Source organism: Danio rerio, chromosome 19 (genome assembly GCF_049306965.1).
Source record: "Danio rerio strain Tuebingen ecotype United States chromosome 19, GRCz12tu, whole genome shotgun sequence".
Lineage (NCBI taxonomy): Eukaryota > Metazoa > Chordata > Actinopteri > Cypriniformes > Danionidae > Danio > Danio rerio.
Window position 1 is genome coordinate 47,468,559 of NC_133194.1, and position 15,512 is coordinate 47,484,070.

The 15,512-nt window shown below is 35.6% G+C and overlaps 1 protein-coding gene across 9 annotated transcripts in view; it reads right to left on the reverse strand.

The window, feature by feature from the left end:
• csmd3b (CUB and Sushi multiple domains 3b) overlaps positions 1-15,512 on the reverse strand; it is a 990,558-nt gene that overhangs the window by 508,086 nt on the left and 466,960 nt on the right. The window lies entirely within an intron of this gene.

A 15,512-nucleotide genomic window follows, 5' to 3' on the forward strand; every position in this document is an offset into this window, starting at 1 on the left:
ACACACACACACACACATGTGAACAATCTAACCTAATCATTAACACGTCTTCATAACTGTGTCCCGTTGCAGTTGTCACTTTAAAAGAGTGTGATTACACATCGCTGAAAGATCCCAAATCATATTAGCAACTATCCATGCTAAATTGAGGGCACACCTCATTATCTTTATTGATAGGATATCAAAGTTACACCAGTATATGAACATTTTATCACTCACTTCATATTAATTAGCCTTAACTAATATCCACTTATGCTGAAATTAATCACTTGCTACAATGTACTTATTGTGTAAATACATGTTTTTACATTGTACTTATGACTGATTAAAGGTTCAAGACACCCTGCTGTACTTTTTTGACATTGTAACAGATTTGTTTGTGTTGAGCATCAGTTAAGACAGCGTTAGCACCTGTCAGCTTCAATTATGAGGAAAACTGGATCATTTTGAGCTTTTGTCAGCTAATTTCATCTTCCGGGCTTAAAATCATTATTAAGGTGGGATCAAAATCGGTGAGATATCACGAATCTGCTAGTGGAGTAATGATACGTTGGTTTCTCTTATTATTCATAGCTGAGACTTCTTTTCCTATGAGTAGAGCCTGCTTCTTTTACTCTTTAATTATTCATGAGAGCACGTGCTTTTCGAAGACAAGGTAGACCTGCCAAGCTGTGAGACCCAATGATTGGGTGAGACTGTGTCAGCACGGCACGGGTCATATGTGTTTGTTTACATGATTCATAGGGTTTGTTGCATGTTTTTCCCCGCGATTCTGTCAGAGCTGTTGGTTTGCAGCAAGCATTTTTGTCAGGAGAGCTGTACGAGAATTGTGGACTTTTGTGTTTTATCAGTTAAGTTCGTTACCATTCAGACACATCGCCTATATCAGTGCTGCTGTGTTCACACATGTTTAAAATCCTCCAGACTACCGGCAGGGTTAATGGTGAAAATAGACAGTGCACTGCTATCCACTGTGTCTGCATTCAGACCCAGGATTCAGAAGGAGAAGACCCTCTCATTTATTATGTTTATATAAACACGATTATCTTTATAATTATATAAAAAAATTGTGCTTATGTGTATATGAAATTAGGAATAAAACATGTTGCAGGACATTAAATTACTGTTTATTTCTTTAATGTTTAACTGTGTAAACTATAATATCATGCGTCTCCTCACGGTTTGTCTCAGTTTGTGAGTCAACCGACAACAGTTGTTTGCCCTCTTTTTCCTCTGCTCTGCTGGCCACGCCCACTCCTCCCTCTGCTCGCAGAGCTCCACGCCCATCTCAGAGCATTAAAAGAAAAATCTGATGTAGACTTGAACCGAAAGAGGGGGGGGGGGGTCATGTCCTTTAAATATCTGCATGTAATTACATCTGTAATTAGTTAATTTACTGTGACCTTCCTTTTTATTTTGTTTACCATCCCTTACACCTTAACCCACTCTTAAACCTACCCATACCACAAAACCTGCCCCAAACCCGACCCTAATAACTCATTTTTAATAACTCTGTGGTTCTCAAACTGTGGTACGTGTACCACTAGTAGTATGTGGGCTTCCTTCCAGTGGTACACGGAAGAATCAAAAATGTCATGTACATGCTACATGTATTTTAAAATTTATCAAAAATGATTTATATATTAATATGATGACATATAGCCTATATTTATGAGGTCCAGGCAACATTTCCATGTGTTGATGAATTGGCTACATACGTTAATACTTTACATTTAAGTACAGGAGTTGTTTTTTTTTTTATTTTTTAAAAGCAGTTACCTACTATTTTTAACTTTTAAAAGCACATTTTAATTTAAATGTTGACGTTTTTAGTTTTTTGTTTGTTTGTTTGTTTGTTTGTTTGTTTGTTTTTTTACTCATAAGCACAGTACAGTGTTAATGTTTAGACTATTTATAATGTTTAAAGTGGCTCACAATAATAAATATTCTTAATAATAGGAATTAATCTGCCACGTTTCTGAACTGTAGAGTGCTGTAGCTGCTTTACTGAGCCTACTACGCTACTATATTTTAATATGGCTTATTATAGTGGTATTTGGAGAGAAGATTTTTTTTTTCTGAGGTGGTACTTGATGAAAAAAAGTTTGAGAACCACTGTTTTAACTGATTTATTGTATCTTCACTTTCTTCATCTAACTGTTCTTTATCTGCACAACTCTGGTTTACTTTGCACTCATTTGCTATATGTCCTTAATGTCACTGTATTGTTTACAATTTTTATTATTTTTATTTTATTATTTTAGACCACATTTATGTGCAATGTATTTACTGTAAATTTTCTTTTTCTTTACTAAAACTCTACTATTTTTTATATATATATATTTTATATTAATGTTAAGCATCTTGGGTCTGTGAGTAACACAATTTCGATTCTCTATATGTCTTGTACATGTGGCTGAATTGACAATAAAGCTGACTTTGACTTTGATGACAGTAAATACTATTTGACTAGATATTTTTCAGGACACTTCTATACAGCTTGAAGGGATATTTAAAGGCTTAACCAGGTTAATTAGGGTAACTAGGCAGGTTAGGGTAATTAGGCACGTTATTATATAGTGATGGTTTGTTTGAGACTATTGAAAACAAATATAGCTTGAAGGGGCTAATTATTTTGACCTTAAAATCGTGTTTAAAAAAATTAAAACTGCTTTTATCCTAGCCAAAATAAAACAAATAAGACTTTGTCTAGAAGAAAAAAACATTATAGGATATACTGTGAAAATTTCCTTGCTCTGTTAAACATCGTTTGGGAAATATTTAAAAGAGAGAAAAAAAATATCAAATGGGGGCTAATAATTCTGACTACAAATGTACATAGCAGTTTAGACCACCTAATTATTTGAAACATTATGAACCCACATTTGTAAATGCAACTTAATGCTTTTACTGAACTTTGCGTAATACTACCAATATTCAATAAAACATAAAAAATAAAAGTTTGTATGTAAATCAGTGTTATCAATTCTTTATTACTTATTTAATGTGTGATCCAATTGTAAGGATTCTGAGTTAGAAGATGAATACGGCTTGATAGGTCTCTATCTGAGGCTGAAATGTCTGTGTCAACTCTCATTTTCCAACCGAGTGAACGTGTCTTCAAATGCAACCCTTTCCACGCACAGGAAATTAATGCACAGGTAATATTGCATTTATCCATGCAGTTAAAATATGCTGATTGGAACAAAGACAGGTCTGAACAAAATGCAGAAATGTGCACAATCATCAGCATGCACACAAGCACAGCACTGTCAAATAATAATAATACAGAAAAACGACTCCCATTGTATTGAAGACACTCACATTTTTATGCTTCCTGACTTATTAAAGAAGCTCCAATGACTCTCCAGTGCACATGTAGAGTATTACAGTAGTTTTTGGCAGAGGTCTGAGTAGATGTGCATATTTCTTATAATGTGTGTCCAGAAACATTTTCAAAGACAATCTAATGGGGAACAGTGGCTTCTCTAATGTGTGTTTACTGACATCTGATGATCTCGAATCTCAATAAATGAGGCTCAGGATGTTCCTGTCGCTCCAGAAACGGCTTGATTGAATGATGAAAATGTCTACGATTAAAGGATGGGGCGTCATTTATTTGCACACATTGTTCCCGATTTGTTTTAGCAATTACGCAAATGACATGAAAATACTCAATACATCATTATGCAGTGCAGGTTTTTCTAATGCGTTTTGATGGTTTGTGGATTTGACCACAAGTCAAAAGTAATGGCAGAACACCTAATGTTGTGTTGAAACGGAATTTGAGACTTGAGTCTGTGAGATTTAAACCAGTCATTCTGATGATAAGGAAAAAAACAAGATAGGGAAAATATAACTATAAAAAATAAAGACAGACACAGTGTTATTTATTCATCTCAGCGAGCAATTTGAAAATTTTTCCAATTTAAAGCTGCAGTTCACACTGAGGCTGTTAAAAGGGAAACATTTTGGATGTTTTATGTACTTCCATGCAAAGGTTTTGGTCACCGCAACCTGCTTTACTTCAAAAGAAGCATCAATTTTCATACTTTCCTATTTAACTGTTAAAGGTGCGATGGGAAAATGGGGCTTATGCAAATGTCAAAGCAATATAAACGTTGATTTTGTCAAAGCGCCAACAAAACGGTGACTAACATCAAAAGCAACAAATTGTCAAAATGTGATTTCCCTGCTTTGAACGCAACCCACACTTGCTAAATACATTATCATTAATATCCATGCCATTAATCCATGCTTACTATTTGAGATGAACTCCCACCTTACCTTATCAATAGACACACAAGTCTGGATTTTTATCGAGATTTTAGGTTGTATGCAAATGAAAATACATACATAAACTCCGGGATGAGCCCCCAGGTGTGAATCTCCAGTCCTACAGCACCCAATCCCTGCTGAGCTAGGATCGAACTGGCGATTCTTTGTATGGGAGTCAGTTGCTCTAACAAGGAGGCTAAAGGCCATGGCCTCTAGCGTCTGTCGCTAGAGCACCTTTAGGGGTCAGATTAGTGAGGTTTACCTGCATAGCACTTTACCAACTGGCCTTTGTTATACGCACTCCACTAAACCTCACTCCCATCCCGAACAAGCTCCCACATGGGACCCACCGGTCCTACTGCACCCAACCCACACTGAGCTGGGATTGATCTGGCGATTCTTTGCATGGGAGTTGGTTGCTCTAACAAGGATGCTAAAGACCATGGTCTCTAGCGTCTGTCGCTCAAGTACCTTTAGAGGTCAGAGGAGTTATGTTTACCTGCATGGCACTTCACTAGCTGGGCCCTGTTACACTTCCCCCCTAAACCTCACACACATCCCGGTCGAAACCCCACATGTGACCCACTGGTCCTACTGCACCCAACCCGCTCTGAGCTGGGATTGAACCGGCGATTCTTTGCATGGGAGTCAGTTGCTTTAACAAGGAGGCTAAAGGTCATGGCCTCTAGTGTCTGTCGCTAGAGCACCTTTAGAGGTTGGAGGAGTGAGGTTTACCTGGATAGCACTTTGCTAACTGGCCTCTGTTACACATTAACTCCACTAAACCTCACTCCCGTCCCGGACGAGCCCCCACAAGTGACCCACTGGTCCTACTGCACCCAACTCACTCTAAGCTGGGATTGAACCAGTGATTCTTTGCATGGGAGTCAGTTGCCCTAACAAGGAAGCTAAAGACCATGTTTCTAGAATAAATTGACATTGCTAGTACAACTTAGCACGTTGTAAGTGTTTATAACATAAATTAAATTGTTGTCATGTTGTTAACATATTCCATATATCATAAGCATGCTTATGCTAATGTTTTACTAAAACAAATGAGCATAATTCTAGTATAAATAGATGTTGCTAGTATAACTTAGCATATTGTAAGTGTTTATGACATGAACTACATTGTTGTCATGTTGTTAGCATACTTAATATATTGTTAGCATGCTTCTGATAATGTTTTACTAGAACAATTAGCATTATTCTAATATAATTGCCATTGCTAGTACAACCTAGCATATTGTAAATGTTTATAAGTACAACCTAGCATATTGTAAATGTTTATAACATGAATAACATTGTTTTCATGTTGTTAGCATATTCAATATATCATAAGCATGCTTATGCTAATGGTTTACTAAAACAAATGAGCATAATTCTAGTATAAATTGATGTTGCTAGCATAACTTAGCATAAACATATAAGTGTTTATAACATGATTTACATTGTTGTCATCTTGTTAGCATACTTAATATTTTGTTAGCATGCTTCTGCTAATGTTTCCCTGTTAAAAAATCCAGCTTAAACCAGCCTAAGCTGGTTGGCTGGTTTTAGCTGGTCGACCAGGCTGGTTTTAGAGAGGTTTTGGCCACTTCCAGGCTGGTTTCCAGCCATTTCCAGCCTGGTCTTAACTGGTCAGGCTGGAAAATGACCAGCTAAATCCAGCTAAAACCAGCTTGACCAGCCTGGTTTAAGCTGGACATATCTGGTTTTGGCTGGGTTCCCAGCCTGCTAGGCTGGTCAAGCTGGTTTTAGCTGGTCACCTCCCAGCCTAACCAGCTAAGACCAGGCTGGAAATGGCTGGAAATCAGCCTGGAAGTGCCCAAAACCCCTCTAAAACCAGCCTGGTTGACCAGCTAAAACCAGCCAACCAGCCTAGGCTGGTTTAAGCTGGATTTTTCAGCAGGGATTTACAAGAACAATTAGCATGATTCTTGTGCAAACTGACATTTCTAGTATAACCTAGCATAATGTATGTGTTTATGAATAACACTTGTTGTCATGTTGTTAGCATGTCCAATATACCGTAAGCATGCTTCTGCTAATGTTTTACTAGAACTTATTAGCACAATTCTAGTATAAATTGACATTGCTAGTACATCTTAGCATATTGAAAGTGTTTATAACATGTTGTCATGTTGTTAGCATATCCAATATATAGGGCTGGGCGATTTTTCCGATTTTTCGATTAATTCGAATTTACATTTTAAGACTATTTAATTTTCAATCAAATCGAGAAATCGCGATTTTTATATATATATATATATATATATATATATATATATATATATATATATATATATATATATATATATATTTAATACATTATAATGGCACCAATGCGCTTTGGTTCATTCTGAATGAAGCAGGAAGCACACCAGAAGCGCCTCTCGGCGACGCGCCGCACAGCACCACGCCATGGATTTTAGAATTCTAAACAGGTTTCTATACACACACCGACGCCGCCCAGTCACGATTCATGAAGCAGTTCTCATTTCAGCCGGCCCACAGAGCGCCATCTGATTAGTTTCATGTTAAATATCATGCGAATGTGCGCGTTTGGTGTGTGAAAGTTTAAACTGTCATGTCCGCGATGTGTCGCGGCGCTTCTGGTATGCGACCTGCTTGACTGCCTGTTAAAGTGTGAAGTCATGTAGGATTTTACTTGTTGCACGTCTGTGTGGATAGTCAAGACATTCCCTCATCAAGTCGATAAACTCGATCTCAACATGTATGAAGGACGTAAAAACCTGCCATGTAAAAAGACGCGCCGATCTTTTGGTTTGAACCAATGACTGTAAAAAATATGGACGACACGACAGCCCCTTTTCCCATTGAACACCTTGAGGGCAAAACGCCTGCTTGACGGGCACAAACTGTCGCAAAAGACTGCTGAAATTGGAGCCTTGACATGCGCAGAAGGACTGTCTGATGGAGCCAGAGGAGGAGCCTCGAAAATGAGCGGAGTCGAGCTTCCAACCAAACGCTTTATGTAAAATCAACCACGCCCCCCGAACTGCTCAGCATGCGTTTGCTGTCATATCAACACAAATGGATGTAATAACGTTAACAAATATGAGGGTTTTATATATTCAATCGCGCCAGCTCCGGACCGCAGCGCATAACATACTCGCGGCGTCGCGGGCTGATTCCGGCTCACATGCGGCAGCGCCGGCTCGCTCGGCCGCCGCATCTGGCTCGATTGACTCGGGCTGGAATCGGGCAGTGAGTCCAGGCATCCGGAGTAGGTCCAGCAGAGGTAGTCAGTCTGAGCAATGAGGGGTAAGTCTCCGGCAGGCGAGAATCTAGCCGAACTGGCCCCAGTGTATTTTGCTATCTGGGTGGTTAGGCGTGTATCAGCAAACTAATAAAGCCCGAAAAAAGCCCTGACCTTAGCGAATAAACAGTGTTCCACCAGGATCATGTATGTCAGAAACTGTAGTTTACTGCTGAACTCATTTTGTCATGGTAAAATAACACAGAAATCGAATAATAACATTTCAGTCTCCTGCCGAAGCTCAGACGCGCTGCTTTGAGAAACTGTCAATCACAGCTGTCAATCACGATGACACACCCAGCATTAAATTACTGCTAAAAACAAACTGTTTACAAAAATGAAGATCTGCACCTATTTCAGCACAATAACCAGTGCCTTAATCCACCAGAACCATCTTTCGGGACTTTTTATTGCAAGTGTAATAATTTTTTTTATTTGGGCTCAAGTCTCCTTCATTAACACGGAGGAGGCGGGCTTTATGACTTGTACTGCAGCCAGCCCCCAGGGGGCGATCTAACGGCCGAGACCTTCACTCAAACGCACTTGGTTTGAACACGAGTAGAAGTGAGGGACTGTAGCAGTGAAAATGAAAGTACCCGCCCCCATGACGTCATTTAGCGGACCTGGTTGAAAACCAGGCAGATCAGGCAGCATAATACAGAGAGTGGAGCAAAGCGCATCAAATGATCGGTATTTAAAGGGGGAAAAAAGAAAAATATATTAAATATATTATTTTATATTAAACACACATCTGGTACTTGTATTTGCTCCTGCTATGCGTCCACAACTTCACACACTGGGTTAAATTAGGCTTTACAGTTTCCATGTTCAGTCCTTTTTCTTTCACTGTATCTTTTTAAGGAAAAGGCAGCAGCATTACAACCTGACATTCAATCAAAAGACAAAGTCAAAGCCGAGCTGACAGCCAATCTTTCCTAGGCTCAGCAAAACTTGCAAAAAATACCTCTGTATTCCTGCAAGTACAATATTTACACAAATATTTCTTATTCAAATCTTCAGCAACGCTATTTAACTCGTGAATTTGTTTTACATTTATTTACAGCTTGACCGATTTTTGTATGACATGGCCATTAAAAATACAATGTTGCTTAACCAGATGGTTTTTCAAGTTACTTTTAAAGAGAGTGTTACTTCAGTCATGTTGTTGTAATGTTTTGAGAAGACTAGTAACACATTAAAAAAAAAAAATCGAAATCGAAATCGTGAATCGGTCAAACTTTATACAAAACATAGATTTTTTTTTTTTTTTTTGCTAAATCGCCCAGCCCTACCAATATATCATCAGCATGTGTCTAGCATAAATAAAAATAATACAAGTGTCTAGCATGTTATGTTCTGTATCAAAAGATTGCTCATATTCCAGGATGTTTATAAACTCCAGGATGTGACAAATGCCACTTATTGGTGGAGACAACAGCAAATCACAAAAGAATTACACATGAAATATGAACGTGGTGTGAATTTACACACACACACATCTAGTTTCAGATGAATGTACATTATGTGGTATGAAAAATCACCGCTCTATCTACATCTGTCTATCCTGTCATTCGTTTTCTCAATCAGAGATTCAACCAATTCCACTGATGACACAAACAAACCCTGAACGTTAAGAAAAATAAGTTAGCATGTCTGATTTAAAAGGAGTCTGCGTTAGGAAACCTTCAGTAACATCAGTGTGTGTGTGTGTGGGAGGAAAGTGGATGTGTTCAAAGAGGCATTGTTTTATCTGCACACATGTGCATGGTGTATTTGCAGACATGCGTGGGATCCAGGTTATATTTCTGCGCATGTGAAGCTAACGAACACTGTGATGCTTTGAGCTCTTCAAGTGCGCTGGATTGTGCTCTGCTTGTATATATAAACAGACATAAAATTAGATCTTATTCTGAAAGAACAATCGCATGCTATCCTGCAGCTCCAGTTACAGGTCAACACCGGAGCTCTCAGCGGAGCATTTGTAGTGTTTACCCTAAAAACAAAACACACTTAAGCTCAATTCATGCAAGTGATTAAATGCACAATGGAGCTGATGGCATCCATCAACACTATTGTACTTTTTTTTGTGATTTTTAAATAATATGTCTGTGTGTTTATATACATTGAGAAACAAATAAATAAACAACACTAATAATAATGTTAACAAAATGATCAATAATAATAACGGGGCAACATGGTGGCTCAGTGGATAGCACAATCGCCTCACAGCAAGAAGGCCGCTGGCATTTCTGTGTGGAGTTTGCATGCTCTCCCTGTGTTGGCGTGGGTTTCCTCCGGGTGCTCTGGTTTCCCCTACAAGTCTGAACACACGCGCTATCGGTGAATTGGGTAGGCGAAATTGGCCGTAGTGTATCTACAGCGTAAACATTATTTTATATTTATAATTATATCTATTTCTTATTATAATTATTATTAACAACAATAATAATAACATTAATAATGTATTAATAATATTAACATAATCAATAATAATAATTACAGTAATAATATTAATATTAATAATAATAATAATAATAACAGTAATAATAACAATAATAATAATAAAATGTAAATATAATAATAATAACAGTAATAATAATAATAATAATAATAATAATAATAATAATAAAAACAACAACAACACCACCACCATTGATTTTTATTTAATGACTTTTATTTAATATTATTATTATTAATATTAAATATTATTATTATTTTTCTTAAAATACTGTTTAAAAAAACAACAAGAATAATAATAACTTGAATAATTAATAATAATAATAATAATAATAATAATAATAATAATAATAATAATAATAATAGTACATATTTTTTATTATTTCATATGTAATTATTTTGGGTACAATCGTTTATAAATTGACTTTGAAAGTGTAAATTTTGGCTTCAGTGTCAGAGTAATGAGTATGGTAAGCCATAATCTGCGGACATTTTTTGCTATTTCTGCAGAGAATTTTGTAAAAAAAAAATATGTGGATTTATGCATTAATTAAATCAAATAAAAAATAACATATTTTTAAATGTTTATTTAATGTTTACAATGCAAATCTAATTAGATCAATTTATTTGGAAAACAAAGCAGATCTCTCATATAATATATCTACTAAAAGACAGAACATACAAACTGTATAGTAAATAAATCAAATGAAGACTTTCATATTAGTCAATAATATTACTGAAATTAATAAAAAAAGATTAAACATAAATGTACACACATTTACACAAATAAATAGATAGACTCAATGGTGGACTAAAAATCTGTGGAAACCTGCGGATTACTGCGAGAGCAGATTCCGTGTGGGCCTAGTAATGAGGCAGAACAGACATTGTTTTTTGAGCGTCTGACTGATATCTTGACTGTATGCCTTTTAGAGAAAGCTTGATCATATTTGGCTCTGCATTTGGATGTGAGCCAGTCCTGAAAAAAGCCACTTGAAATGTGATTAAAAAGCCCAAAATGACAACTCTCTTCTATCTCGCACTCACAAAAAAAAAGAAAGCAAGAAAGCAAGAAAGAAAGAAAGAAAGAAAGAAAGAAAGAAAGAAAGAAAGAAAGAAAAAAAAACGCCTCCTGATTTTCTTTTTTTTATTTTCAATGTCTTTTGGTCCACATTTTCATTACACCATTTATTCTTATGATTGAATTTGCGACTGGTTATACTTTGATGCAATTCTTCTCCATGTAGTGATGAAATTTGTTGAAACGCTTTTCATTTTAGCTGCAGTATTACTGAATATAATGGACTTTCTGGGAACTGATAAAGGACAAAATTTAGCAAAAAGCTAATTTAATAGATTCACTTTAGAATTAGATCTTGTTATATTGTGCTGGACCATTGTAATGAAGTCTCAGCCAGAAGGAAAAAAATATTTTAAAAAATTATACATAATATACATAAATATTTATTATACACAATTACATATTGATATTTACAATGCAAAATATATATAAAAAAATAATAATAATAATTGCTCAATTGTCTTATTGCTCATTTATTTTATTTTATTTTATTGTTTTATTTTATATTTTATTTTATATAAAAATATAAATTTTATTATTTTATTTTTCATTTAAATTTTATATTTTTATAATTTTTTGTATTTTATTTTATTGTTAATTTAATTAAATTTTTTATTTAATTTTGAAATTTTTTGTATTTCATTTTATTGTTAATTTTATTAAATTTTTTATTTAATTTTGAAATTTTTTATATTTCATTTTTATTTTATTTTTTATATTTTATCTTTATTTAATTACATTTTTGATTATTTTATTTCCTCCCCTAATTATTTTATTATTTTTTATTTTTTACTTTATTTTATATTATATTTTATTTAAATGCAATTATTATTATATTTTCTTAAATTTTTAATATTATTTTACATTAAATTATTTTATTTAAAATTTTTATTTTATTGATGCAATTTGAAGTACGCCAGTTATTAAAGTTTTAATGTCATTTTATTTTACATTTTATTACTTGGTTTATTGTACTAAACCAAGACATCAGCTCAAACATAAACCCCTTATTTATTTATTTATTTATTTATTTATTTATTTATTTATTTATCTATCTATGTATATTTTAATTTATTTATTCATTCATTCATTCATTCATTCATTATCTAAAACATATTCTAAATATCCACACCCGTACTACAGTACAGTAGTTTTAGACAGCATACAAAATGATTTGAGCTTCTGATAAGTATAAAGCGTTCAGATAAATAAAACTAAACTTGTTACTCCCCAACACTGACCTCTTTATCACACCCATGATCTGTAACTAAGAAACATATCCCCCAACATCCAATACACTGTACATCATCTAAGAGCAGCCGGCATTCTGTTAATGTAAATGAAGGAAGCTAATAGGACCCAACAGACTCTTTAAAACATAATAATAATAATAAAAAAAGAAATAAAAAGCAAACATGTTGAGGTCAGGGGACTGTCTTAGCACTTAACTAGCTCTTCTCATGCTGCAGTTTCCACCATCCATCAGCCTGGAGAATTTAGGCCTTTCTGCTGGAAGTTTGAGCTTATTTTAGTCTGCTTTTTTTCCCTTCCAGATCCTCCTTTAGAATCATCCCTCTGCTATGTTTAGAAGAGTTGCCTTTTTCTCACTTTGAAGGCCAGTGGAGTATGAAACCCACAGGGCTTTTAGAGCTCAATCAACAGTCAGAGAAGCAGAACTCTCAGCGAGACCTGTTATTCTCATTCCCTCAAACTTACCCTCGGCCTCTATCTCAGCATTTCTCTAATTCACACACACGCAAACGCGCACACACACACGCACACACACACACACACACACACACACACACACACACACACACACACACACACACACATACACACACATACACACACACACACACACACACACACACACACACACACACACACACACACACACAAACATACACACACAAACATACACACACACACGTTTGTTGTTTGTGAAATGTGGAGACATTACATAGGTTTCCTTTGATTTTACACTGTGCAAACTGCAATGGTAGCTCCCTGGCCTCACCATACCCCTAAACCAGGAAACTGTGCACAGTGTGCATTTAGTATTCCACATTGTCCTAATAATTCACCACTTTCTTTTAATGCCTGTGTCATATACTACCTGACAAAAGTCTTGCCTATCAAAGTTTTAGGATCAATAAATGAACATGACTTCTATTACACTTATTTTACCAAATTAAAATATGATCATGCCTTGATTTTGAATGATTTAATTAGGACAGTAAGGTCTGACTCTGCTTAGACTAAAGTCTTGTCACTGAACAGAAATAATGTCCAGTGTAGAATATAAAGTCATGCTGCAGTTGAAACAGAATGAATATTGTGTCTGACTCCATCATGAGCTTGGAGGACTGCATCCATACATCTCTGACATGACTCAAATCACTGATTAATAAAGTCATCTGGAATGGCAAAGAAAGCGTTCTTGCAGGACTCCCTGAGTTCATCAAGATTCTTTGGGTTCATCTTCAATGCCTCCTCCTTCATCTTACCCCAGTCTTGCTCAATAATGTTTGTCTGGTGACCAGGCTGGCCAATCCTGGTAGGGATGGGTATTGTTAAGGTTTTAACAGTACTACTTTTACCGATACCTCTTTTTGGTTCAGTACTTTAACGGTTCTCTTATCAGTACTTTTTGTATTATTTTTTTACTGAAAAAACAAATTGAACATAATTAACAACACTTTATTTTATTATTAAACTTGTAATGTAAAATAAACCAAAACAAATAATTGCAAAACTACTTTTTTTTTTAAATCCTGTAAAAGAATGGACAATAGAAGGAAAATGACTGACTTTTCTGGAAGAAGTCGGGATCTTTCTTGGTTTAATGTGCTCACTGCAGTTGAAAATACCCTGTTTAAGATGCAAAATGCAGTTAAAAGAGATATTATTGATGATTTTACATTAACGTAATTACATAAATGAGTTAACAGTGTATTGGGGAGTTAACTGTGCTTAAATACAGTTTTGGAGCATCTTGCAATGTAAAAAGCTGTTTTTTTCCCTAATAAGCATAATTTATTTTTAGGCTATTCATAGGCTATATTTGTAAATACAACTAATGTAAAAGCATTTTTAATGTTTAAGATTTATTTAGGCTACTGTAGAAAAAACAGTTTTCATTGTAACCGAATGCGTGCGTTCATTTAACTATTAATATTATACTAATTTAGGCAGCCTGATCTCACAAGAAAATGTAATTATTTTATGTTTTGCCAGTTTTTGCAGTTCAGTCGTACGTAATTGTACGATTTTAAAAAGGAGGCGTGGCACCTAACCCCACCCCTAAACCCAACCGTCATTGGGTGATGAGCAAATCGTACTAAATTGTATGAATTAGATTGTACGAATTCATACGTATTAGCCACTAATACAAAAAGTTACGAATTGCCGTGAGATTGTGTTGAATTTATGTGATTGACTGCTGGCATAACAATGAGAATGATGTAACATTACCGTTAGTGGCTAGGCAGTCAAAAACTTTTCATTGCAGTCAATGCACTTTTGAAAGGTACTGTCACGTAGCCAGATTGCTTGCGTTTCCGCTTATACAAGAAAACAACTTGTTGCATTGATCATTGGCGCTGTCCACTTGAGTCTGTGTCGCGAACAATGTGTGTGCGCTTAGCTCGAGACGCCACTAAGTGCGCCTGCACTTGAAGGCTTTTATACTTGACGCATTTGCAGAAAACATGAAAATTTCTCATGTGAGATTGCCAACTGTGCAGACGAATATAAAATATTGCAAATTAGAAAAGGTTGGTCAGTTAAAAAATGCTACTGTAAGTAATGCTTGTTCAGCAATAATTCTCCAGGACCGATAGTAGATCCGTTACGTCAGAGCTTATCGAAACTTCGGTCTTTTATAATGTAGCACCAATACTGATAAAGTACCGAGTTTAAGTACCCACCCCTAAATCCTGAAGTACCTTTAACTGCTTTCAGGAGCTTTGAAGTGGAGGCTGAAGTATGAGACGGAGCACTATCCTGCTTAAGAATTTGCCCTCTCCTGTGGTTTGTAATGTAATGAGCAGCACGAATGTCTTGATACCTCAGGCTGTTGATGTTGCCATTCACTCTGCAGATCTCTCACACGCCCCTATACTGAATGTAACCCCAAACCATGATTTTTCTTTTCACCAAACTTGACTGATTTCTATTAGAATCTTGAGAAAATGCTGGTTCCAGTAGGTCTTCTGCAGTATTTGTGCTGATTGGTATGCAGCTCAACAGATGATTCATCAGAAAAATCTACCATCTGCCTCTTTTCCAAATGATCAACGAGAAGTCAAGTTATTATTTGTAGCTCTTACAACTGGGATCAACAACAAGACTTTTGTCAGATAGTGTACTGTATGTCGTTATACAGATGATGTCCCAAACACACACACA